Source organism: Balaenoptera physalus, assembly GCF_965194825.1.
Source record: "Balaenoptera physalus genome assembly, chromosome: 14".
NCBI classification, from domain to species: domain Eukaryota; kingdom Metazoa; phylum Chordata; class Mammalia; order Artiodactyla; family Balaenopteridae; genus Balaenoptera; species Balaenoptera physalus.
This window is the reverse complement of record NC_138893.1, coordinates 43,682,796-43,709,958: the sequence shown is the minus strand read 5'-3', so window position 1 is coordinate 43,709,958 and position 27,163 is coordinate 43,682,796. Positions and strand designations below refer to the sequence as shown.

At 38.4% G+C, this 27,163-nt stretch overlaps 1 protein-coding gene across 8 annotated transcripts in view; it reads right to left on the bottom strand.

Annotated features, from left to right (window-relative positions):
* Positions 1-456: 456 nt before the first annotated feature.
* LOC309643036 (uncharacterized protein) overlaps positions 457-27,163 on the bottom strand; it is a gene marked incomplete at its 5' end in the record, with an annotated part of 739,057 nt that continues 712,350 nt past the window's right edge. For 6 of the 8 annotated variants that reach the window (XR_014253491.1, XR_014253492.1, XR_014253493.1 and 3 more), the window contains one exon: positions 457-2,596. Of the gene's footprint in view, positions 2,597-4,773; positions 13,778-27,163 lie in introns of those variants that run through there. The other 2 variants (XR_014253497.1, XM_082425415.1) reach the window with 1 other exon arrangement.

Genomic DNA, 27,163 nt, shown 5'->3' with positions numbered 1-27,163 from the left:
GCTGCCGTGCAACTGCCCTGGGCAGAGTGGGAGCAGGAGACCTTATTTTCCTCGCATTTCTTTCTTTGTCCTTGCATCCAAAGATATTTGTGTATAGCACAGGGAGCTCTCTACTCAATGCTCTGTGGTGACCTAAATGGGAAGGAAATCCAAAAAAGAGGGGATATATATATATATCTAAGTATAGCTGATTCACTTTGCTGTACAGCAGAAACTAACACAACATGGTAAAGCAACTATACTCCAATAAAAATTAATTAAAAAATAAAGATATTTGTTAGTGTGTTAAACTGAAACACTTGTGCTTTTTTTTAAAATTAGGTCTCATCCTGACACACTTAACAGAGCAATGTGAACTGGCTCATTCTCACAGAACTTATTTACCTCTGAACTCCCTCCCCTTCAACTACCCCCCCCCACCCAGTTCCCACCCACCCACCCACCCATACAGCACCTTTGCAAATACATACATCTGATAAACCTTTAACAGAAGGAGATGCTTATCTGTCTGGAATCTGAAAATATGTGGAAATGAATATTTTATTTAGGCTTTGGGCTAGTGAATCTATATTTCCTTTAGTTTCCTCCTACAAGGAATTGGTGATTTCATAATCAAGGTCCAAGATTTTGGGATTTCTGAAAAGTCAGCTGTGGATTGAGTAATTCTTTCCCATCTACTCTCTTTCAGAGATTAATTGACTCTGAAATGATGGTGATTGAAGCTTTTTAACCTCTCTTCCACTAGGTCTTAATTGATACTGATCTGCAAAAAGAGGCTAGGGTTAAAGAGTTTAATCACTGAAGATTTGAGGCTCTGAGAATTTAAGATAATCGCCTACCCAAGATCACATGTTGATAGGTGATGGAGCCAAGATTTAAAACCAGGCACTTTCACTCTGGAGACAAGAAGCTTAATCCCTCTACCACACTGTTTTCCTAGGCTTATTTTTTTCCCAGAAGACTAGTTAAAAAACCATTTAAAAATGATAAAAAGAGCATTATGAATGCATGGATACCTGTGTATTTGTGTGTGCTCTGTCTAGCTCTCAGGGACTATGTCTAAACCCCACAATTTGACTGTGCAGGAGTGGTAGCTCTTTGGTATTCTGTGGTATTTGATAACCCAATACCAATCTGTAAAGATTTATGAACAATACAGTGGTCTTCTGTGAAGCTTCCTCTGTGCTTTTTCTTTCAAGTTTCCTCTCTTGCTCACCCACTTTCTGAGTTCACCTTATTTAGAAAGTGGATACAAATAAAATTGCTTCAAAGCTCAGAGAATGTAGGTAAGCTTTGTAGAAAAAAAAATTATAACTGATAAATTGGAATTATTACAGATGGGTTGACAAAATGTAAACTAAAGCATCACTGGGGATGTTTTCACAAGAATTGCTGCAGAGAGAATAACTGCTTAATGGGCTCTGTAGTAAAAATAAGTCAGCAAACAGAAACCACATGGAAGAGATATCATGTTCAATTAGGGGATGGAATTGGGATAAAGTTTGTCAGTAGGATAGACTCTCACCTGACATGGAGACAGGACCACAAGAGTTGAGCAGAGACAGGGTGTCTAGACAGGCAGTTAGCAATAGGGGGATCTGACACTGGTCCTGAACCAGGACTTGTCAGAGGGTCAGGGAGCCTTGATTCCTTCTTCTTTCTTAGCTATCAGTTTCTTGTCTTAAGGTACTTAGAATAATTTAAAGGCAGAGACTCAGACATAGAAAACAAGGCAAGTCGCTGGTTATTAGGATTAGAGCAAAATATTTCACTGAAGAAACCAAGGAGAAGCCAGTAACTCATTTGAAGCATAGGATTAGTGGTAGAGACTATTCAACAAACCATATACTTCCTCCACTGGACACAAAGATAAGTTAAATTTGCCAGCCTCTTCACACTTCCTCATAGCATAGAGGGAAATAGTATTTGCCACTTCCAGGCCTTCCCATAAAACCATCATATACATGACTCTCTACCCTTTTTCCCTAACTGATGGAATATTGGACAGTTCTTTAATGATTAAAAAATGGTAGAGCCACAAGATGGAAGGGGCTTGAATCACCAACTCCCTGCTTTGAGGGGAGCCTTCCAGAAGAACTGTCTAATCAGAGACAATTCTATTGGAGTTAATAATAAAACTTTATTTGGTTAAGATCCTGATATCTTATTTGTTGTTTTTACAGTAGTAACGTTGGCAGCCATGTTCTCCACAGCTAATCCAAGGTCAGAATGCAGCTGACAGCAAGGCTGACTATGATGGATGTGGGTTGATTTTGACTGCTCAGCACATCACCTTTGCCTCTCATTCTGAAACCACAGTACAGTATTCCTAAGAAATCACTCCTGATCTCAGTTCAAGTGTCTCACATGGGATTGGCATAGTTCCCCTCCAGATTCAGAGCATATGACCCGAACTTAGCTAGTTAGCATATTTCACCTGACCCCTACCCAGTAACAATTAGATATAACCCAATTTGGTCTCATAAGAGTAAATGTTGGTATTTTTATTGGAGTTTCCAGGGAAGAAATGATCACTCTTCAATGACCTCCACGAGACTGAGTCTGTAACTTCTGGGGTCTTGACTAGAGAACATACCTGGAAATAAAATGAAAATAATGGGAAGCAGAATTGAAAATCAGGGATAAACAAGTTTGTGATGACATTGATTGAACATTAGGATCCAGCTGTGCCTGAACTGAGGCCATACTCGGATTTTTCAGTTTTGTGTACAAAATATTATATCAATCGGAATTGAAATCCTGTTACTTATACCCGAAACAGTTTCTGAGGCCTCCTTAAACTTTGTTTTTCAAATCTTTCAGACCATGCATCTAGTAAAATCTGGGTAATACAGTCCCAGATGAAAGAAGAAAATTGTATAGGAATAAGGAGAGAAGGAGATTATTAGGTAGAGGAAAATATGGTTATTACTTTTACTTTATCCAGAGGCTATATTACACAGTAAATATTCATAAAATATTTTTGATTAATAGGATTTATAGCATGTATAAGTAATAACACAATAGATTTGGGATATCATTTATAGTAAAGGATTTGCTTTGTTTGTAAATCTTAAATATTCTATACTTTGATTCTTTCTACCACCTTAAAGGTAAAAAGACCTTATAAGGAGAATGACCATAAAATTTATAGTTCAAATCAGAGCACTTTTGAGAGTATAAGATAATGCTAATAATATGTAAGGTAGGTAACTGACTTACCTGGAAAATGTCCTGGACAAACTGAGAACCATGGTCATTCTGTTACCAGTGCAAGTCTCTGTGCCCGATGCACAGTGAGGCCAAACAATACCAAAACGTTGGAGTTTAGAGCTGAGAAAGGTTTATTGCAGGGTCATGCAAGGAGATGGGTGGCTATGCCCCAGTAAAACCCTGAACTCTCTGAAGGCTTTCAACAAAGCTGTTTTAAAGACAAGGCGATTTTATTTTTGTGTATGGTGTTAGGTAGTGATCTAATTTCATTCTTTTACATATAGCTGTCCAGTTTTCCCAGCACCACTAATTGAAGAGGCTGTCTTTTCTCCATTGTATGTGCTTGCCTCCTTTGTCATAAAGACCTAAATGTAAAACTGGACACTATAAAACTCTTAGAGGAAAGCATAGGAAAAACACTCTTGACATAAACCACAGCAAGATCTTTCTTGACCCACCTCCTAGAGTAATGACAATAAAACCAAAAATAAACAAATGGGGCCTAATTAAACTTAAAAGCTTTTGCACAGCAAAGGAAACCATAAACAAGATGAAAAGACAACCAACAGAAGGGGAGAAAATATTTGCAAATGAAGCTACAGGCAAAGGATTAATCTCCAAAATATACAAACAGATCATGGAGCTCAATATCAAAAAAACAAACAACCTAATTAAAAAATGGGCAGAAGACCTAAATAGACATTTCACCAAAGAAGTCATACAGATGGACAAGAGGCACATGAAAAGATGCTCAACATCACTAATTATTAGAGAAATGCAAATCAAAACTACAATGAGGTATCACCTCACACCAGTCAGAATGGCCATCGTCAAAAAATCTACAAACAACAAATTCTGGAGAGGGTGTGGAGAAAAGGGGACCCTCTTGCACTATTGGTGGGAATGTAAATTGATACAATCACCATGGAGAACAGTATGGAAGTTCCTTAAAAAACTAAAAATAGAACTACCGTATGACCCAGCAATCCCACTACTGTGCATATACCCTGAGAAAACCATAATTCAAAAGGACACATGTACCACAATGTTCATTGCAGCACTATTTACAATAGCCAGGACATGGAAACAACCTAAATGTCCAACAATATTTGAATGGATAAAGAAGATGTGGTACATATATACAATGGAATGTTACTCAGCCATAAAAAGGAATGAAATTGGGTCATTTGTAGAGATGTGGATGAACCTAGATTCTGTCATACAGCGTGAAGTAAGCCAGAAAGAGAAAGAAAAACAACTATCGTATATTAATGCATATATGTGGAATCTAGAAAAATGGTACAGATGAACCTATTTGTTGGGCAGGAATAGAGACGTAGACGTAGAGAACGGCCATGTGGACACAGCGGGGAAAGGGGAGGGTGGGACAAATTGGGAGATTAGGTGTGACATAAATACACTACCATGTGTAAAATAGATAGGTAGTGGGAACCTGCTGTATAGCACAGGGAGCTCAGCTCCATGCTCTGTGACGACCTAGATGGGTGAGTGGGAAGGAAGTCCAAGAGGGAGGGGATATAGGTATACACATAGCTGATTCACTTCATTGTACAGCAGAAACTAACACAACATTATAAAGCAATTTTACACCAATAAAAATAAATAAATAAATGAATTTTTTAAAAAAGGCAAGGTGAGGGAGGGGTGTGGTTAGCTGTTGCAAACTTCTTGGTGTCCCATCTATCATTCTAGCAGCTCTCCAGGTAGGTCAGGTCATGATCAGGTCATGATGTTCCTGTAAACCTTCAACAAAACAATTGTTATTCTCTGCTCTGCAACTTTTTATCTATCTTCATATGAATGGGCTCTAAAAAGTCAGAGCCTTGGTAATAGGCGATCCTGTATGTTTCAGACTATAGGCAACATTCTTTTACAAAAGGTGCAGACCCCAGGCTGGGTGGAGTCAGCCTGGGGTCACAGGAATGGCAGAGTCAGCATGACTAAGCACAGGCAACAAAGAACAAAGGTTAAAGTAAAAAGGAACAGATCTAATACGGAGTCTGATTTGTTCTTCCCTATTATAATGCTATTTATAACAAGTCATTTTATATAATCCAGTGTCTAAACCAACTTCTTTGAAAGCTGAGTTAGATTTCTATTGCTGTGTAACCAGTCACCACAAGCCTAGCAGCTTAAAACAATACCCATCTATCATCTCACAGTTTCCATGTGTCAAGGGTCTGTACACTCTGCTCAGGTTCTCTCCATGCTGAATCAGGGTGTTGGCTGGGGTTGTGAGCTCATCTGAGGCTCAGGCTCACTGGTTATTGGCAGAATTTAATTCTCTGTAGTATCAGCACTGAAATCCCTGCTTTCTTGCTGGTTATTGCTTGGGGGTTACTCTCTACTCCTAGAGGTCACCCTCAGGTCCTAGCTAAGTAGCCCTCTCATAGCAGAAGCTTGTTTCTTCAAAGCCAACAGATTACCTTCACAGTCTTCTTCCGTGGAGTCTAATGTAATGTAACATAATCATGGAATCCTGTCACCTTTGCCATATAACGCACCCAAATCAAGGGAATGACTATCCCATCATATTCACAGGTCCATCCAAAGTTCAAGGGGAAAGCCAGGAATCTCAAGGGTCATTTTATAATCTTGTCTACCACAGAATGGATAAGCTTACTCTAAATTCTGCTTTATAGAAAAAATAAACAACAACAATAAAATCACAAACAAAAACTAGGATGTTTGAGTGGGTAAAAACAATCACAATTTAGTGTCCAGTGTGTTTTCATCCTGAGTGGAGAATAATTTGGGGTTTCTGAAAAATACTAGCTTTTCTTAAAAACCATGACTTTGGGAAAAAATTGCTTTTGATGGTGAACGCTTGCTAAGAAATAATTGTTTACTTCATAAATCATTAAAATTGACAACTCTGGGGTATTCATTCATTTAGTCATTCACTGATTTATTTATTATTTATTGAGCATCTACTATGTGCCAAAAGTTAGACATGGATATTATTCTAACTTGGGAAGAGAAGCTCAAAAATATGCTTATGATGCACTGTAATTAGGGTAATGGCTGAGGTATGTGTATGATTCTTAGGAGGAAGAGAAAGGACATAACAGCATGGAGGAGTTCAAAGAAAGGGTAAGAAAAGGCTTTGTGATATGTGTGGAGAAGTAAGGAACATTTATTCTCCCTTAAATGTTTGGTAAAGTTGAGGAGTATATTAAGAGAAAAGGATTAAGATGGGTTCAGATCTTGAAGGATCAAGAAATAAAATAGAGAGAAGGAGGGAGAGTGAGAGAAGTCATATATAGCAGTGGAAGTCATTATGGGAAAGATGGACAAGGAAGTTTGAAATGTGGCTCTTTTCCCTACTTTTTACCCAAGACAGATTTGGTGCTGTGGATATCAAATGTGTCCTTTTTTATTTATTTTTTAATCTTACATCAAATTAGCCCAAGACAATGTACAAGGCACTTTGACTGGAATAAGCTCATTGAATCCTCACATAAAGATGCTGGGGTGAGAATAGAGATCACAGATAGAGTGAAGGACCTGCCTGTGGTCACAGGTGATGGGGCCTGAAATAGGGCAAGGACCAGAAGTCACCTCATTCGTTTCATCATTTCAATTCACAGGACCCCACTGCAAGCATGGTAGAGTCATGGAATATCCGTCTGAGATAGAATATCAAAAGTCTTCTACCTGTTTCCCAACTGATGTACGAGTTCTCTATAGCACTTTCTGAGCTGGCAAGCTCCTTGCTTCCCTGGAAATCCCATCCTTAAACTTTGCTCTGATTTCTAAGACATAAATTCAAGTTTTAAGTTTTCAAATTAAAAAATGTAAAAAAAAAAAACTTTTTACGAACACATTTTAATTTTCCATTGTGGTTATAAAGATTCTGAGGAATGGGACATATCATATGCTGACTTCTTACTGCCGACAAGGCCTCAACCAATCTTGTACCTTCTGAATCCCTTTCAATTTGTGATATTAAACAGAAATAGTCTGAGGAGTTAGGATGAATGCAGACAAACTAGACTGACATAAAATGACACAAAGTGCTGATCCAGTATCAAGTTGATCCCCTGATCATCAGCTCTAGATTGTTGTTGACCTCTATATAATTTATGTGTGAAATTTCTGAGGCTAAAAGGGGAGACTGCTCAAAAACCTTGAACTAGTCATAAAACTAACATTCCTTGGTGGACAGTTGTTTTGAGCTTCAATTGAGGGGAAATCTCTTTTGGAAAGGTATACTTCTGGTCTTCCCATTATTACTAGATCATCACTGATATATATGTTACCACATCTGACCCGTACAAGAGGACTTGAACCCCTGTTCTTCTCCAGTTCCACTGGGATGCAAGCCAGTCTCTTTGTGCACATGTGTGACTTTATAAGTGATGCCATGGATTTGACACCCTTCTGAAAAGCAGGCACTGCACATACATTTTTCATAAAACGGCTGCCATGGTGCAGTTAAAGGAGGAATAAGTCTTACCATCTTTATGACAGCCTGTGAAACTGAAACCACGCAATATAGATTTCTCTGAGAAAATGGAAACTTGTATTCTTTGACAGTGTAATTATTATGCTCTATCAAATTACTTGGCTTTTTAAAAATAGAAATCACTGAATACTTCATGCAGATATAATTTTTGCTATCAAATATCACTTTGAGGAAAGTTAATAATTTAGGAACTTTTATATTTTAAAATGGCAAATCCAATAGACAGATGAGATGCCATAGTCAGATAGCCTTCGCACTCTGAAAGTTTTGTGTGATTGCTTCAGCCTTAAGCAGGATTCCAGAGAAAACAAGGGAGATTACACATTAAGGAGACTCTGCTTAGAAGATGTGGAAGTCTGAGTGTCAACAACAGTATTGGAAATAATTTAAGAGGGTGTTGGGACTTTTATTTAGAAGAGAGACATTTCCTCTCCAGCAGTAGTCTCTTTTATTTTATGACATTTAAACTTAAAGCAAAGGTCTCATTTTTGCGAAGTGTATCATCTTTGAGTTACCAGTGAATGCATTTTTTAAAAAAATAAATTTATTTATTTATTTTTGGCTGTGTTAGGTCTTTGTTGCTGCACACGGGTTTTTTTTCTCTAGTTGCGGCGAGCAGGGGCTACTCTTCGTTGCGGTGTGCGGGCTTCTCATTGCGGTGGCTTCTCTTGTTGCAGAGCACGGGCTCTAGGTGTGCGGGCTCAGTAGTTGTGATGCGCGGGCTTCAGTAGTTGTGGCGCATGGGCTTAGTTGCTCTGAGGCATGTGGGATCTTCCCGGACCAGGGCTGAACCCATGTCCCCTGCATTGGCAGGCAGATTCTCAACCACTGCTCCACCAGAGAAGCCTGTGAATGCATTTTTATTCTTATGACAGTGATTGTAGTAATAATGATCATTTTAACTGGCATTTACTAAATGATTAATATATGCCTGGCACTCTTCTAGGTTCTTTACACATACTCTCTTGTTTAAATTCCTTAACAGTGTAAGATAGGTATGGCATTACCCCATTTTCCAGAAATGGAAGTGAAAGTTCAGCAATATTAAATTTCCCAATGTCATACAACAAATAAGTATCCTAGTGTGAATTTGTACTTGGACAGTCTGAGTCAGGACCAATCATTGTAATCATGACACTTTAATGCTTTCCTGTAACAGCTATCACTGACTGAATACTTGCTCTTGAACACATGGTAAGCTTTTTTCACTTGGTAAGCACATTAGATACGTCTTCTTGATTCTAACTTTATAGATGAGGAAACTAAGGTTTTTGGTGATTAAGCCATGTGTCCTCAGTCACTCTGCTAATATGAATTAATTTTTAAACATACTTCAGTCTCAGTCTTAGAAGTTAGACGGTGTTAAATTTTAGTTTTTAACATCAATGTTATCCTGTTTCCTTTTTGAATTTTTATTTCCCATTCATCTCAGGAGGAACACAGCTTTTGCAGAATGACTTGTTGAACACAAGTAGAGAGAGACTTTCATACTCCAAGATAATGAAGGAGATAATAAAATATATTTGGTAGAAAAAGAAATCTTTATCTGGATTTTTTCAACCTTGATTTTTAAGGGTTGAAAAAATATACACTCAAATCTAATTGCATGGGTTTGACATGTAGAGGGAAATGCTATATACATTTCATCATCAAGTTGTCACTCGCGACTACATCTTTTTCCAAGGATGAAGATTAAAATTTGTTAATGCTGGATTGACTATGTTAATGCTTTTTTTTGTGATCTCTACACAACTGGAAGCACCCACTATCTAGGAGACATGTATAAAGAGAGGATTTGTTTGTTTTTTCATGTGTATTTGTGATAATGATACTTTGGCTCTTGTGTCTTGCGTAAAATGCCTTGAAATATTTTATATAAGTTTTTCATTAACCCTCACTGTACTCAGTACATAGATATTATATCAATTTTATCGAGGCACAGAAATGTGGGAGACAATTGTGAGACATTAGCATCAAATCCATGGCATGATGGGGATGATTTATGATTCATCCTAGTGGAGGTGGGTCTGTGAGAAGACGGAGTAGGAAACAACACCCAAGAAACTCTAGTATCTGATGAGCTCTCAGCAATAACTAACTTTCACAAGTCCCAGTGGTCCTTTCGTTAATTTCTCAATGCATTTCCACATAAGAAAATATTGTGATTCTTTTTCCTACCCTACTTCCTAGACTGGAATGTAGGTCTTCCACAGAGTAGCAATATGGTGAGGTATGGAGTGGTTGTCTCTTTTCTTAGTGACCCTAAAATTTTCAGTCAAATCTCAAACCATTTCCAGGTAGACTCTTAGGCACCTTTAGTTAGACTCACCATACTTGTTGTCCTCATAGGATTTTTGCAATGGTGTCTTATTCATGAATAGTTGTTAGCTGATCATCTTATTAGGAGGGGTGAAGTCAGGAATGACCTATGTCACCATCTTGGTGATGTCACTTCTTCTTTGTCTTTACAGAAACCAAGCCTTGTTGAGATTTTTTTTTTTTTCCAAAATCATGCTTCAGTTTGAAGCTGTTTTTTCCAATCCACTTTTTTCCTTTTTCAGGTTTCAGACCTGCATCGTGGTTTGAAAGTTATCTTTGCCTACCCCTGTTTTCTTTCTTTTTACCTCTCCCAAATCCTAGGGCAATTTTGAATCTTTTTAGCCATATGGGGTGGAGAGTGTTAAAGTGGACATTGCAGATGTGTCTAAGTCCCAGTCTATCTACTCTCAGAACTCCCCAATCCCTTTACCTTTTAGGGTGACTTAACAGAACCTGTCACAGTAGATTGCTTCAATAATACATCTCCATAGAGAGAACTGGATAGCAGAATCTATGGACATCTAAAGCTTAGGGTAGAAACCAAGAAATCTCCAATTCCTAGCCACGTTCCAAGGCAGTCCTTCAATTACTGAAGGGATTTGATCTCTAAGCATAATAACAACTATCTCTGTCCAATTTGCCTTGTCAGTCTGAGAACAAAAGAGCTATAAGGGGCTGAAGATACAGCCCCTTCCCTTTCTTAGTCAAGGTTATCGGGGATGACACTAATGAAAGACTGGCGTCTGCAGAGCACTGTAAGGAGGCTGAGGAGATGCCTGATTCTCTGCTGGGGAATTTGAGACAGAGGCCAGCATGAATTATCAGGGATGTTCAGCTGCTAAACATGAGGCAGCCTCATGTGCATCTCACCATAGGAAAAACTCTAATAACTCCACACTGATGCACACTGACCACAGTGCTATTTGAGCAGAAAAATCAGACAACAATTAAAAAAAAAAAAAAGTGGTGCTGTCTCATTTTGGTGCCATGTCAGTTTGCAACCACAATATATTGAAAAATCAGTTTTCTACTTGATACCAATGACCTTTGCATCTAACCGTGGTTAATCACTACTATTCCTGGCACCACCACCTAGTCTGGCCAAACCTGTTCCCCTGCTTTGCCTCACATGGGCCATTTTTGTCCTTATTTCTTCCCTAGGTTGCTGTGAGCCATGTAATGTCCCTCTCTTCATCGCCATCTTTCATACCCAGTCTATTCCCTAAACTCATTGCAGCCTCTGGCACTCCATGCAGAATTATTTGCCTCCCCTTGGACTCCTCCCATTTTACAAAATACAACAAAGCTTTCCTTATCTACTTAGCAACATTAATTACTTACTGACTAGTTCCTTTCTCCTTTTCCTCAAGTGCTATCTCTTCTCTTTAACTAGACTATTAGCTCTTTGAGGAGAGTCCCTGTGTTATATGATTCTTTAATCTTGTTATGATATCTAATGCAGAACTTCTGGCATGGTGGGCTCAATTAATATTTGTTGGTTGATATGTATGACCTTTGTATAAATGTATTCAGCAACATTTAAGGAGATTATGGCTTCTAGTACAACACAATTAAATTCGTGTTTTGTTGGATCTACAGAACTCAGGATTTCAAAGATAGAAGAGATTAGGGATCCATTATCTAACTTCCTTGCTTTTCAAGGGAATATCCTGAAGCCCAGAGAGTGAAGTAAGTTAATTAAGATTATGCAGCAGACTTTGATGTAGTGTATTTGTGTTAATTATCTTGATTGTGGTAATCATTTCATAATGTATACATGTATTATACCATCATGTTGCATGGTCTCAATGTCAGTAGCTGCAGGAGGAGAAATGGCTAACACATAATGCTTCTGTGCAAACCAGATGCAGGTCAGTGGTCAAGCAAGGGAGTTTTAAGCTGTACAGTGCTCCACCCACACAAAGCACTGTGATAGTTGTTACAGGGAATGGTAATAGTAATGTCCATACAATATCATCCAAAAATGCACTCAAGTCCACCAAAATTTCTCCGTCTTAAATATGTGTCCAAACTTTGTTCCTGATAGTCACAAAAATGTTTAAGACTAGGTTATACCTTTGAAAGATTCTGAAATATTCTAGGAATACTTTGTTCAGAATTATACAACATACATATAAAACACAAATGATAGTTGTCAGAATACGAGTAGCTTATCCATGGAGACCATCTACCAACCCTCCTTCCATCACTAATGTGACTATGGGCAGGGGGCGGGTACCCTAGTGTGCTATAGGTGTGGGGGTAAATTAGGACTTAGCTGAACACAATTCTAGTATAAACAGACTTTCCATGTTTAGATTTGTTACTCTAATGCATTAGGTATCATTACCATCACTATCTTTGAGACTGAGATGGGTGCCTCTAAGGATGCAACAGTTTTCTATAGCTATCTAACAAATTGCCATCAATTTAGTGGCTTAAAATTATAGACAGTTATTTATTGTCTCACAGTTTCTGTGGGTCAGAAGTACAGGCACAGGTTATCTGGGTCCTTTTTTCAGAGTCTCAAAAGCTTAAATCAATGTTTTAGTAAAGCTGAATTTTCCACCTGAGGATCAGGATCCTCTTTCAACCCCATTCAGGTTGACAGAGTTCAGTTTCTTGTGACTCTACGACTGAGGAGATCTTTTTTTTTTTTTTTTTTTTGCTAGCTATTGGCCAGGGGTCATTCTTGGCTCTTAGAGGCCACTATCAGGTCCTAGTCATGTGGCCATCTCATAATATGGTAGCATTCTTCCTCAGAGCCAGCAGGAGAGTCTCTCTAATCTGCTACAAGATCTGATGTAACATGACCTAATCAAGGTATAATTATAGCCAGACGTCCCATCCACACTCAAAGGGAGGAGATTATGGGGAGGGTGCATGAGGAAGCAGGAATTTTGGGGCCTATTTCAGAATCCTTCCTGCCACCAAGGGCTTTTATCCTGATGTGCCATGGATATAATCATAACTTAAAGAAGGTAAACATCCTCGGCAAACTAGGAAAATCAATTATCAGATCTATCCATCCCCTTGTTGTTTCAGCCCCACGGGTGTAGATATATAGTGAAAATTGCTTTTCCCCAGGAGTCAAAATGCCAGAAAGCCTTGTAATTTTGACTTCAGAAGTCCCCAACAATCTGAGCAAGGCAAAATTATTTAAACCTCCTTGGTCTCAGTTTTCTCATTAAACACCAAGAGCTAATACATCTTTTTCCTTCTCACAAAAAATGTTGAGAAGAAAATGAAAAGTGAGCTAATCGAAGTGATAATGAACTTGGAAAGTTTAAAAAGGATGAAACAGTATATAATTATAAAATATAGAGAGAAACAAACCAACACTTTTATAAAGTCTTTAATTTGGTCCAGATATTCTTTTAAGCACTTTACATAAAAAGTATATTATTGACTAGTTATAACAATTAAGAAAGATGAAATTTAATAGAAATTTATCCATATGGCCATTCACATTGTAAAACTAAAATGTCAGCACTTTTCACCTCTTGCATGAACCTCTCCTTCTCAGTCACAGGAACGGAAGTAGAAATGTTGTTGCCAAGGCTTATATGATATGTAGGAAAAGTAGGGTAGACTGTTTTACCTCTAAAGGGACTTGAATGAGTAGTTTCTGATCTCTGTAGTCCTCATCAGAATGGACTGTGCAAAAGTATCTACTTTGTCTCTCTGACTTCAGCTTCAACATCCAGGGTGGGCCCCTCCGATTGGCAGAGCTCAGGTCACATGTCTGCCACTTACCTGTAGACGAATCACGGAGCATGAGTATCTTGCATTCTTATCTTCTAGAGAGAGAGAGACAAACTGCCTCGTACCAACACTCATGCGTTAAAGGAATTTGCCAAAGATAGGAAACGGATACAAATGTTGGGTAGTGAAGAAGCGGTACATGTTTACACAGCCAAGAACTAAAATCTTTAACACATTTTATTCCCAGGACCTAGCACTGTGTCTGGTGCATAAATGACCCTCACAGAATGTACAGTGAGTGAATGAAAGACAGAAATATGAATACTTATTTTACTCCAGTTATTAAAAATGTGTCCCAAGAAATGATGAATACCATATATATAATTGACCGTTTACAGAGTAGAAGAGGAGAATATGTACTTCACCTTCAATGTTGATACCAAGGATGATGATAGTCTTCATAAAACATACACTTTGAGGGCTTCAGAGCCAATTATTACTAGTATCAACATCTCCATCTTAATTAGAAGCCACTGAGAGAGCCAATCTTTTATTAATTCATCCATTCTTTCCATTTATTTTGAAATTCCTTTTATTTATTCATGCTATGACTTTAATGCATATTTTGTATTCTTTTTTTATTACTTTGTTAATTAAAATGGTGAACATAAACAGACACTAAACCTGCCCAAATGCAGTATACAGTGGAGTCCTGGAGAAAAACAGTAATCCTTATAAAAGGAAATTAATAAGCAATTACTGGGCTTCCCTGGTGGTGCAGTGGTTAAGAATCTGCCTGCCAATGCAGGGAACACGAGCCCTGGCCCGGGAAGATCCCACATGCCACGGAGCAACTAAGTCCGTGAGCCACAACTACTGAGCCTATGTGCCACAACTACTGAAGCCCGCGTGCCTAGAGCCCTTGCTCCTCAACAAGAGAGGCCACGACAATGAGAAGCCTGCGCACCACAACGAAGAGTAGCCCCCTCTCACTGCAACTAGAGAAAGCCTGTGCAGCAATGAAGACACAACACAGCCGAAAATAAAAACAAATAATAAAATTTTTTTTAAAAAAAGCAATTACTGCCATCTTATAGGCTTTCAAAGAGAGCAGCTGGTGAGGAGAGAGTATATAATGAAAGATATGACCTAAACAAAGGGTTCAAAGAGAGGCTTCTTTGAAGAAGTAATGGTTGAACTCAGATTAAAAGAATTAATAGAAAATAACCAACTAAAGTGGGCAGAGGCAAAACCTATACAAATACCTCAGAAGGGCAGAAAAATAGTATTCTTCATGTTAAGTATCTTTACTTGTATCCAAAGGACAAGGGGGCTCCTTAGAGGGTTTGAATCAGAAGAGAGCTTCCTCTGCCATAGTCAAATTTGGGATTGGCGAACTTAATCATTCTTGTACTATGAAGAATGATTGCAGAGTACAAGAGTGCAATAGGAGACCAGCTAGCAGACTAGTTCAGATGAGAGATGAATGGGGGCTTTGACAAAGAAAATGGTGGAGTTGAGGAGATGCAAACACTTGATGACAAACTGAGGGCTAAGGGGCACATGGGAAGAGGAGGAGAAGTAGGAAGGACAAACACCAGCTTTGTCTTAGTCCCATTACAACTCTGTGCTGCACAAGGATGTTAGGGAAAATCCAGCCACAGTAGATTTCCTTGAAAACCGTCATGTGCTCCTATTGAAAATTAGCACATAAATCCATAGACCAATTCTAATTAGTCTTTTTATTTTTTGCCAATAAAACTTGAAACTTTCATTTGACCCAGTAAAACTCTTAATAGCCCTTTTTTATTTCCCTTCTTTTAAAAGCCATTTTTATGTGTTCAAAGTAAAATAATTACTCACTAGTGAAAAATGTATTCCTAATTCCACAATTACTTTATTAAAAATCGCCAGTTTAAAAATGCTTAAAGTCTGAGATTGGTCCAGGAAATAAATTATTTAATACATATTGCAATTTTCTTTCAAAAAATTACTTAGGGGTTGTGGAGAAAAGGAGTTGTGCTGAGAAGCTCCAAGGTATAATTTTCGATCTGATCTCCTTGGCACAAATCAGGCTGCACTGTTTGCCATGAAATGAGGTTGGAGTCCTGGTTTCTTGTGGAGTGTGAGTATGCATATATCCTGTGTGTATTCACGTGTGTGTGTGTGTGTGTGTGTGCTGTCATGGTTCGTTATGAGCAAGGTGTCTTTCACCAGCAAGAAGCCCATTTTTAGTCTCAGTGGTCCAAAGTTGAATTAAGTGTCTATGTGGTGAATCCCCTCCCACCCCCGGCACTGAAAGTTTCCTCTCCACGTCTCTGTCCTAGCACCTGACATGCATGTTTGAAAGCTAATACTTCCTACACAGGTGACATAGAATACTTTAGTCAGCTATTAATGACCCAAGGGGAGTGTAATTATCAAATTATCTGTATTTTCCAACAAATGAGAATAAATACTCAGGGTTAATGGAAACTGATGAAGGGCAGGTTGGAATCATACACTGGGACCTGGACACTTCTGAGCACCTGATGAACAAAGGCAGAGCCCTGGGAACTACTAGGGAGGGATTTGGGAAACAGATAACCATAGACCAATTTTGCCAGTTGGCCAAATCTGCATATTTCTGGGTACCAGTTCTGCCTCCTAAATGAATCACACATTAATATTAGATTTTTTGCTCATGTAGAAAGTCTTCTCCAAGGCTTAGCTTTGCTCACCTCACGTCACAGGAATATGGCTTTCTTATAGCTCAGGCATGGGGCCAAACTCTGAGGACTGTCTATAGAGTGGCAAAATTAGGAAGTTTTAGAAAATTCCCAAATAATTCTCCAGTCCAAATGTCCCCTTAGATTTACTGGACTTTTCTAGAGAAATTGCACTACTCACATTAGACGAATTAGGTTACACTGGAGGGGCCTGGGGTGGACTTTGTTCTTTCAGTTCTCTTTTTCTCCATTTACTTTCTCCTCGTGACCTTCTTTTGCTCTCTCTCAGTTACTCTCTTGACTCTGATACATGAGAATCTAAACATGTCAATATTGTCTCTTTTTTCACTCTGCTTACTTCTATTCATCCTTCTGGCCTCAGTATAAATGCTGTTTTCTCTGGAAAGTTCTCTATCCTCTCAGCAACCCACCCCACTAGCCTCCCATTCCGCAGACTACATTTTATATTATCTCATTTAATAATAGTATTTATTCTGCACTTAATTTTTTGCTGATCTGCTTGTGTAATAATGTCAGCTGGGGACAGTCTCGCCTCTTGAAATCTGGATAAAATTGGGTTGAACCTCTCGGTGCTATGGCCTAAGAAAATATCCCTCCACAGGCTGGCTGCTAATTACAAAGGTGAGGTGAGGGGGTTGTGAGTGGGCAGTTATTCTCCTGGCTTAGAGCTGGTGAGAAAGTGAGCGATAACTGTCCTGTACTACCTGGGCCCAGAGTTGAAACTCATACCAGGGCTCAGTATTAACAACAGCAAAACAGCAAGAATAATTAGAAGAATTTATGTGTCTATCATGTATTATTGAAGACTTTTTGAGAGAGAGTTTCTGGGAATGGCTCAAGGGAAAGCATATTTCTGTTCATCTCTTGCTTCTCCAGCTGGTCTAAGAAACTCAAATTGATCACTTTTATTATTTAGAGCATCTTTTTCCCTGTGAAACCTGGCCATCAGATAGCACTTGGGCAATTAGAGTGGGGTTGGGGAGGTTCAACTTCTACCTGAAATCCTTATCCAAATTTTATCCAACAAATTTCTCGCTGCAAGAGAAATCCTAGAGTTGCTGATAAATTAATACAGTTTTCTCCAACTCATTCCACTTGCTTATTTTCCTCATTAGATTATAGCTTGCATGGGAAGAGGGATAGTGTTCACCTTATTTATGTCTGTCTTCCCAGAAGAATGTCTGGCATGTGGAAGTAGCTAAAAAGAATTTGGTGAGGGAATAAAAGAATGGGAGAGACACTATCCACATGTGGAAATGACTGAAATGATTGAAGCCTTTGACATTCCAGTCTCCTAGTCAAGGAACCATTCAATTAAGATTTAGTAAGTCCCTTTTTGCTATTAGAGTGAAATATGAATATTTGGGGCATATAAGTTATGTCTTTGTTCTGAAAAAAGCATGGTGACAAAGATAAATGAACACATCTGTAATAATTAGCAATTGGTAAGGAAGCATATGTTTGCAGTTGTCTATAAGACAGAATAAATTCAATGAAGTAGAGAGTGGAAAGGTGGTTGCCAGGGGCTGGGGTGAGGAGGAGGAAATGGGGAGCCGTTCAAGGCTATAAAGTTTCAGTTACAGAAGGTGACTAAGTTCTCGTGATATGCTCTACAACATAGTGCATATAGTTAACAATATTATTGCACACTTAAATTTTGATAAGTGGATAGATCTTATATTAAGTGTTCTGACCATTATAAATAAAAATATTTCAGAGAACATACTTTGGTGCTGGCTGGAATATTTGAGTGAACTTTTATGGAAAAGTAGGAACTTTTAAAAAATTTATATATTGAAGTATAGTTGATTTACCATGTTGTGTTAGTTTCAGGTATACAACAAAGTGATTCAGTTATACATACATATATATCTATTTTTCTCAGATTCGTTTCCCTTATAGGTTATTACAATATTGAGTATAGTTCCCTGTGCTATATAGTAGGTCCTTGTTGGTTATCTATTTTATATACAGTAGTGTGTGTATGTTAATCCCAAACTCCTAATTTATGCCTCCTCCCCCTTTTCCCTTTGGTAACCATAAGTTTGTTTTCTATATCTGTGGGTCTGTTTTGTATATAAGTTCATTTGTATCATGTTTTTTTAGATCCCGCATATAAGTGATATCATACGATATTTGTATTTCTCTGTCTGGCTTACTTCACTTAGTGTGACAATCTCTAGGTCCATCCATTTTGCTTCAAATGGCATTATTTCATTCTTTTTTATGGCTGAGTAATATTCTGTTGTATAAATATATCTTCCTTATCCATTCATCTGTCGGACACTTAGGTTGCTTCCATGTCTTGGCTATTGTAAATAGTGCTGCAATTTACAATGTGCTGCAAGAACACTGGGGTACATGTATCTTTTTGAAGTATGGTTTTCTCCAGATATATGCCCAGGAGTGGGATTTCAGGATCATCTGGTAGCTCTATTTTTAGTTTTGTAAGGAAATTTCATACTGTTTTCCATAGTGGCTGTTTGATCAGGTTCTTGAAAGATGGGTAGGATTTGGACCAGAAGTGTGGGTAGGGTGGGCTGCTCTCCCACATGGAGGGTATCAGGAGTCAGAATAGTGCCATTGAAGTGAGCTTGGAATATATACTTGACAAGTAGAGGAACTTAGCCTGGGTGGAAGGGTGTATATGGTAGGGAAGAGTAAGTCTCAGATCAGACATGTAGCCTGTGCTTGGAGGTACCAGGGAAAGCCAGGTGGAGACATTTGAGCTCCATACTTGTAAGTAGTAAAAGCCACTGTAGGATTGTGAGCAGAGAAGTGACTGGATTGGTGTTTACTTCACGTACTTCTTATGTGTCAGACTCTTACATATTAATCATTTTCACCTTATAACTACCCAGTGGATTGAGACATGTTTATATTTTACAGATAAATAATCTGAGACTCAGAGAGGCTGATTAAATTCCCCAAGGACACACATCAAGCTACTCGCAGAGTTTAGATCCATTCCTGATCCTCAAACTCCACATTTGGGCTCCTTCCGTTTCATCTTCCTGATTGTAGAAGGGAGATGACAGACAGAAGATTATGAGGAGATACAATTTTGAGAGAGAAGAATGGTGGTGTCCTGAGGTGTCCCTCTTTTTTCTGAAAGGGAGGGAAACCTGGTCAGTGGGTAGGGGAAGAAACTCTTAGTAAGTGAAGAGTCCAGACAGCAAATACTGAGAAATACCTCAGGCTCTTGGTGTAGTCTGAACAAACGGGGCCCCAGAGGCAGCCGAAGCACCCAGAAGAGAACAGTCTATGGGGGCCTTTTTGGAATTCTTGCAGCATATCCCTTCTCTGGGCTGTGAATTGTGTCCCAGAGACACAGCAGGGGTTGTCAAGGTGGGAAATGAATATCGTGTCCTCAGACTCTGTGAGCAAATGCCACTTTGTCATTCCAGTCAGTCACTAATGACCTTCTTAAGTATATGTCCATTTGGGGGTTTCTTGATTTTTGCTGGGCCTCTAACCAGTCTGTGGGAACAAGAGTGTAATTGTAAAGGCAGAGAGCCTGCAAGGTGAGGGAAGAAGAAGAAGAAGAAAAAAACAGGCTGTGCACAAAATATCTGTGACCAGTGACCTGATTCAGGTGTTTATATGGACAAACAACAGAGAGCCATCTCTGGGAGCCAGACGTTGCTATAAGGTCCTGAGGAGAGTGTTGAGGGCTTCAGTAGGTCAGGCTTCCCCTTGGATTCAGGTAAGTGGTCCCTAAACCACTCAGAGCAGAAGTTGGACACTGCCTCTGGATGCTCACCAGCCAACCATAGCTTTTGTGGACAATCCTATGAAGGCGACTCCCTTCAGTACTTCCAGAGGAATTGCCATTCCCTGGTTTATCCTGTATGTGAAAGTCCCCCCTGCCCTGACGTCAGCTGAGCCCTCACCTGGAAATGAGAAGTTGTCCTTGCTACATGCCTGTACGGCAGTATCATTGTTTGTCCAATCCCAGATAATATTATCATAAAAGGTATAGATGCTAAAAATAGAGAATGTTAGCCTTATAGTAAGTTCAGGGTGTGGGTTTGAGATGACCCCAAGGGAGATGAATATTCCCATTACAGATATTAAATAGAGTTTTCATGTGTTGAGTGCTTTAAGGAAGCAAGCCCTGAGATTACATTATTAAGAATTCTATTAACAGTGCTCCAAGATAATTTTTATTCTCATCATTCTACGGATGAGATATAGAATGCAAAATTCTACAAATGCAAAGTTAATAAGCTAAGGTAACAAAAAAGTAAGATGTATATCGTGAAACTTGATTTAAGTTGGTCTCCAATATTTCATGCTCTTTCTATTGCAACACAAAATAAGCCACCATTCATTGGAATATTAAGTAACTGACATATGGTGTCATGGAACAGAGTTTTCAGCTTAAAGGCAGGGATACTGGTTGAATTGAATATGTCCAAATTTCAGCACAGGCTCTGAAAGTTGTTAAGTCTTGGGTTACATAATTGATGTGTGCTTGACTGTTGTCATTTCTCCTCTGCTGTTTGAAGGTACATGTAGCAATGCAGTTCTGGTGCTGATTCCAGTACTCCTCATCTGACCTTGAATGAATTATTTTTTCTTCCTGGGTTTTACTGATACCATACATGAAAGGTTTGTTTGATGTATAGTATGCATTTAAAACCCAGATAAACAGTTAGTTTGGAGGTTGGAGAGTATCTCTTCCAGGTAACCTAAAATCCTCACTGGTTAAAAAGAAAACGCAGGCATAAATGCATAGAAACTATGCAAATAGACAACAAAAGAAATGTAAAATTTTATATGAACTCTTATCTATTTTGAGAGATCACTACTTTCAGAAGATGCTGAGGTGAAAAAGTAACTGTAAGAGAAAGACATAGCAGTAGTGACCACAGCTCTAAATGGGTTGGGTTATTACTGGTAGCACATGCTTAATTAAAAGATTGTTAATGAAAGCTTCCCTTTGAAATATAGCCTGAATACTGCAGAGTTTTATTTTTTAATTGGCCTTTATTCTGAGGCATTGTGATATTTAATAAGTTGAACGTTCAGATAGTAAGTATAGTAAATTGAAACCTGCAGTGACCAAAACCTCAGCAGTTATGTTGTTGCCCTGTGGTGCTATTACCCCACAGCACGATATAATGGAATATCAAAGCTCTTAGAATACAGGAAGCTCAGAAGTAGATGAATAGAAATGCAATCAGTTCTGTTAACACAAATTAATTTAGATAAATGCAAGGCTTTCTTTGCCATTAATGGTAACCTTCAATTATGCTGGAACCTGCGTTTACAATAAGTGGGCTGCAAACAGTTAAGGATAAGGAGCAAAGAAATTTTAGACTCTGGACACTGAGCACCACTGTGACTTCAAGTCTGGGTTGTAATTGGAACCCATTCAGAAAATGGCAGATCCAATTTTTTTTAAACATGCAGGAAGTTTCTTAGGATCTTTGAGACATAGCTCCTTGAGAAAGCCCGGGAGCAAAGACTATCTTATTGGAGAAGTTAGTGCCCCAAAAGCTATGAGTTAGTGTTGGAAAACTGAAGTTTTATAGAATGAGGATTCATAGGAGTATAAATTGAATAATCATTTTGAGAAGGTGTCTGGTAAGCCCTAATAAAGTCGAATATATGTACACCTTATGGCTCAGCCATTCCACTCCTAGGGCTATTCCCAAGAGAAACCTGCTTACTTGTGTAATCTAAAACATGTGTAAGAGTGTACATAGCAGCATTATGTTAAAAGTAAACTGGGAGGCAAAACCCAAATTTCTATCAATATAAAATATATAAATGAAATATGCTATATGTTTGCAATAAAATACTATTGAACAGTTAAGAGAAATACATTAGAATCTCTCAAGTAAAAGTAACCTGCAGAAGGAAAAATATAATAATTTTGTAAACATAAAAACCACACTGCATAGGTTTTAGGGATCGATTTATAAGTAGTAAATATGAAATGCACATGAATGCTAACGTGAAGTTCAGTATGTGGTTACCTCTGAAAAAGTTTGTAACTAATTAAAAAAATAAAATTAGAATCCATCTACTTATCCATATGCCCATTTCTTCATATATGCAATAAATATTTACAGAGCTTCTTTCTTATCCTACTATCTCTTCTAAGGGTTAAAAGACCAACAAAAGAAGAATATGATATAGTCCTTGTCCTCGAAAGACTTATAACTTAATTGAAGGCTCACAGGGGAATTTAGACCATAGGGTCAACATTTAATAGTGGAGAAAAATGTCTAAAATGAAGACACAGCTTGAATCAAAATATACACAAAGCCTGACTCCCAGAGTATGGCTAAGGATGGGGGAAATAATGTGTTCGGGGGAAAACCCAACTCTGAAAGCACAGAGTATAAATCCCCTCATTGGATTCTTCATTTTTCTTTCCAGGATGTAGTGAAATCCATTGATTTGACAGATGATCCTAGTCAAGTCCAGTTTTTCAAAAACTTATTACAATAGCCTGAAGTTCTGAACAAGGGTGTTTTTTGTTCCATGGTGTGTGTACTGTTTTTTTTTTTTAATGTGTGATGACTCTCCTTATAAAGCATGCCTAGTTAAAGGGGTCATAATGTATTAGTCATTTTGTATTTGGAGAGCACAGTCCTTTTCAAAAAGTCCTTTATTAAGAAACACAGTGGAACAGAATGGAGCAGATTCTCCCCATCAAGAGAAAACAAGGGATGTATTCTGGGGAGATTCACTGTCATTCTTGACAATATGTGTGTCAGACTGTGTGGGGGATATTAGGGGACAGGTTAGGTTATATCACCTGGAAGGACCTTTTGCAGATCTGAGACTCTGTAGCTTCAGCTTTCAAAAATGAGAACTGTCTTTAAATATTACCATATATTTCTTAAAATCTACTACGGTGGTGTCATTTTTAGTGTCTGCCATCCCTTGTTTAAGCTGTATTATCATCATTAATTTTAGTTTAGTTATTGCTTGGATGATCTTGAAAATAACAAGCTTGATGCAATTACTTCATTTATTTGTCCTAAAATTATCTCTTAAAATTCACAGGGGACTCCATAGGTCTCGTATTTTAGAAATTAATTCAAAACAAGACTGATTTCTTCTCATCTGAATTTTTTATCATTTGTAGTTTTAAACACAGTTCTTCATTCTGCCTTTATTTTTCTAGGATAAGAAGCTATTTAATGTGAGCCCAGTTTTACACATTTTATTTTTAATATACTTATAAGTAAGACATGGCAGCACCTATTGAATTCATTTTCCAAATAAGAAAACCAACACATGGAGAGGTTAATTTGTCTAGAATATCATGATGAACAGACACAATCTGAGGAGGGTAGTTTTCAACCTCATGTTCTTTTCTGCTACCTGAACTTAAAATGTAGGAAAGATTTATACAAACACTCACATACACCCCTCTGAGAGTGGGTAGAGAGAAAGAGGCTATATACTAATTATTATACCTGTTTTTTTTCTCCTAAAGTAGGGAAAGAGTGGGTAGAGAAGAGCTATCTCATAATGAGGATTTATACATTCTGTTACATAATTGGGGAATCTCATATTGTAGCAACACCGTACATAGATTTTTTTTGTTTGTTTTTAATGTAAAACTTTATTTTTTAAGAGCAGTTTTGGGTTCACAGCAGAATTGAGGGGAAAGTACAGAGATTTCCCATATGCCTTCCTGTCCTCACACATGCAGAGCCTCCCCCATTATCAACATCCCCCACCAGAGGGAAACATTTGTTACAGGTGATGAACCTGCATCAACAATGTTATCACCCAAAGTTCATAGTTTATATTAAGGTTCGCTCTTGGTATTGTGCATTCTTTTGGTTTGATCAAAAGTATAACATGTAACCATCATTACATTATCATACAGAATATTTTCACTGCCCTAAAACTCCTCTAACACTGTATTTTTTGGTTTGTCTTCATTGAGGTATAGTTGATTTATAATATTATATTAGTTTCTGGTGTACAACTTGGTGATTCAAAAATTTTAGATTATATTCCAAATATAGTTGTTATGAAATAATGGCTATATTCCTTGTGCTGTATAATATTTCCTTGTAGCCTATTATTTTATACGTAGTAGTTTGTACCTCTTAATCCCCTATCCTTATCGTGCCCTCCCCCTTTCCCCACTGTTAACCAATAGCTTGTTCTCTATATCTGTAACTCTTCCTCTTTTTTGTTATATTCATTAGTTTATTTTTTAGATTCCACATATAAGTAAGTGATAACATATAGTATTTATCTTTCTCTGTCTGACTTATTTCAATAAACATAATACCCTCCAGGTCCATCCAAGTTGTTGTAAATGGCAAAATTTACTACCAACGGCATTTTTCACAGAACTAGAACAAAATATTTCACAATTTGTATGGAAACACAAAAGACCCCGAATAGCCAAAGCAATCTTAAGAAAGAAAAACGGACCTGGAGGAATCAGGTTCCCAGACTTCAGACTATACTACAAAGCTACAGTAATCAAGACATTATGGTACTGGCACAAAAACACAAATATATATCAATGGAACAGGATAGAAAGCCCAGAGATAAACCCACACACATATGGTCACCTTATCTTTGATATAGGAGGCAAGAATACACAATGGAGAAAAGACAGTCTCTTCAATAAGTGGTGCTGGGAAAACTGGACAGCTACATGTAGAAGAATGAAATTAGAACACTCCCTAACACCATACACAAAAATAAACTCAAAATGGATTAAAGAACAGACACTATAAAACTCTTAGAGGAAAACATAGGCAGAACACTCTATGACATAAATCACAGCAAGATCCTTTTTGACCCACCTCATAGAGAAATGTAAGTAAAAAGAAAAATAAACAAATGGGACCTAATGAAACTTAAAAGCTTTTGCAAAGCAAAGGAAACCATACACAAGACAAAAAGACAACCCTTGGAATGGGAGAAAATATTTGCAAATGAAGCAACTGACAAAGGATTAATCTCCAAAATATACAAGCAGCTCATGCAGCTCAATATCAAAAAAACAAAAAACCCAATCCAGACTCCCCATTGCAAGAGCACTGGAATCACAACTAACTACTGAACAATCATTGACAGGAAGACACTAGAATTCACCAAAAAAGGTACCCCACATCCAGAGACAAAGGAGAAGCCACAATGAGATGGTAGGAGGGGTGCAATCAAAATAAAATCAAATCCCATAACTGCTGGGTGGGTGACCCACAAACTGGAGAAAAATGATACCACAGAAGTCCACCCACTGGCGTGAAGGTTCTGAGCCCCGCATCAGGCTTCCCAACCTGGGGGTCTGGCAACGGGAGGAGGAATTCCTAGAGAATCAGACTTTGAAGGCTAGTGGGATTTGACTGCAGGACTTCGACAAGACTGGGGGAAACACAGCCTCCACTCTTGGAGGGCACACACAAAGTAGTGTGCACATCGGGGCCCAGGGGAAGGAGCAGTGACGCCACAGAAGACTGAACCAGACCTACCTGCTAGTGTTGGAGGGTATCCTGCAGAGGCAGGGGGTGGCTGTGTCTCACCCTGAGGACAAGGACAGTGGCAGCAGAAGTTCTGGGAAGTACTCCTTGGTGTGAGCCCTCCCAGAGTCTGCCATTAGTGCCACCAAACAGCTCGGCTAAGCTCCTGTGTTGGGTCACCTCAGGCCAAACAACCAACAGGGAGGGAGCCAGCCCCACACATCAGCATACAAGTGGATAAAACTTTTACTGAGCTCTGCCCACCAGAGAAACACCCAGCTCTACCCACCACCAGTCCCTCCCATCAGGAAACTTGCACAAGCCTCTTAGATAGCCTCATCCACCAGAGGGCAGATAGCAGAAGCAAGAAGAACTATGATCCTGTAGCCTGTGGAACAAAAACCTCATTCACAGAAAGATAGACAAGATGAAAAGGCAGAGAGCTATATACCAGATGACAGAAAAAGATAAAACCCCAGAAAAACAACTAAATGAAGTGGAGATAGGCTACCTTCCAGAAAAAGAATTCAGAATAATGATAGTGAAGATGATCCAGGACCTCAGAAAAGGAATGGAGGAAAAGATAGAGAAGATGCAAGAAATGTTTAACAAATGCCTAGAAGAATTAAAGAACAAACAAACAGAGAAGAACAATGCAATAACTGAAATGAAAAATACACTAGAAGGAATCAATAGCAGAATAACTGAGGCAGAAGAACAGATAAGTGACCTGGAAGACAGAATGGTGGAATTCACTGCTGTGGAACACAATAAAGAAAAAAGAATGAAAACAAATGAAGACAACCTGAGAGACCTCTGGGGCAACATTAAACACAACAACATTCACATTATAGGGGTCCCAGAAGGAGAAGAGAGAAAGGACCCAAGAAAATATTTGAAGAGATTATAGGCAAAAACTTCCCTAACATGGGAAAGGAAATAGCTACCCAACTCCAGGAAGCGCAGAGAGTTCCATACAGGATTAACCCAAGGAGAAACATGCCAAGGCACATAGTAATCAAATTGGCAAAAATTAAACACAAAGAAAAATTATTGAAAGCAGCAAGGGAAAAGCAACAAATAACATGTAAGGGAACTCCCATAAGGTTAACAGCTGATTTCTCAGCAGAATCTAAAAGACAGAAGGGAGTGGCATGAAATATTTAAAGTGATGAAAGGGAAGAACCTACAACCAAGATTACTCTACCTGGCAAGGATCTCATTCAGATTCGATGGAGAAATCAAAAGCT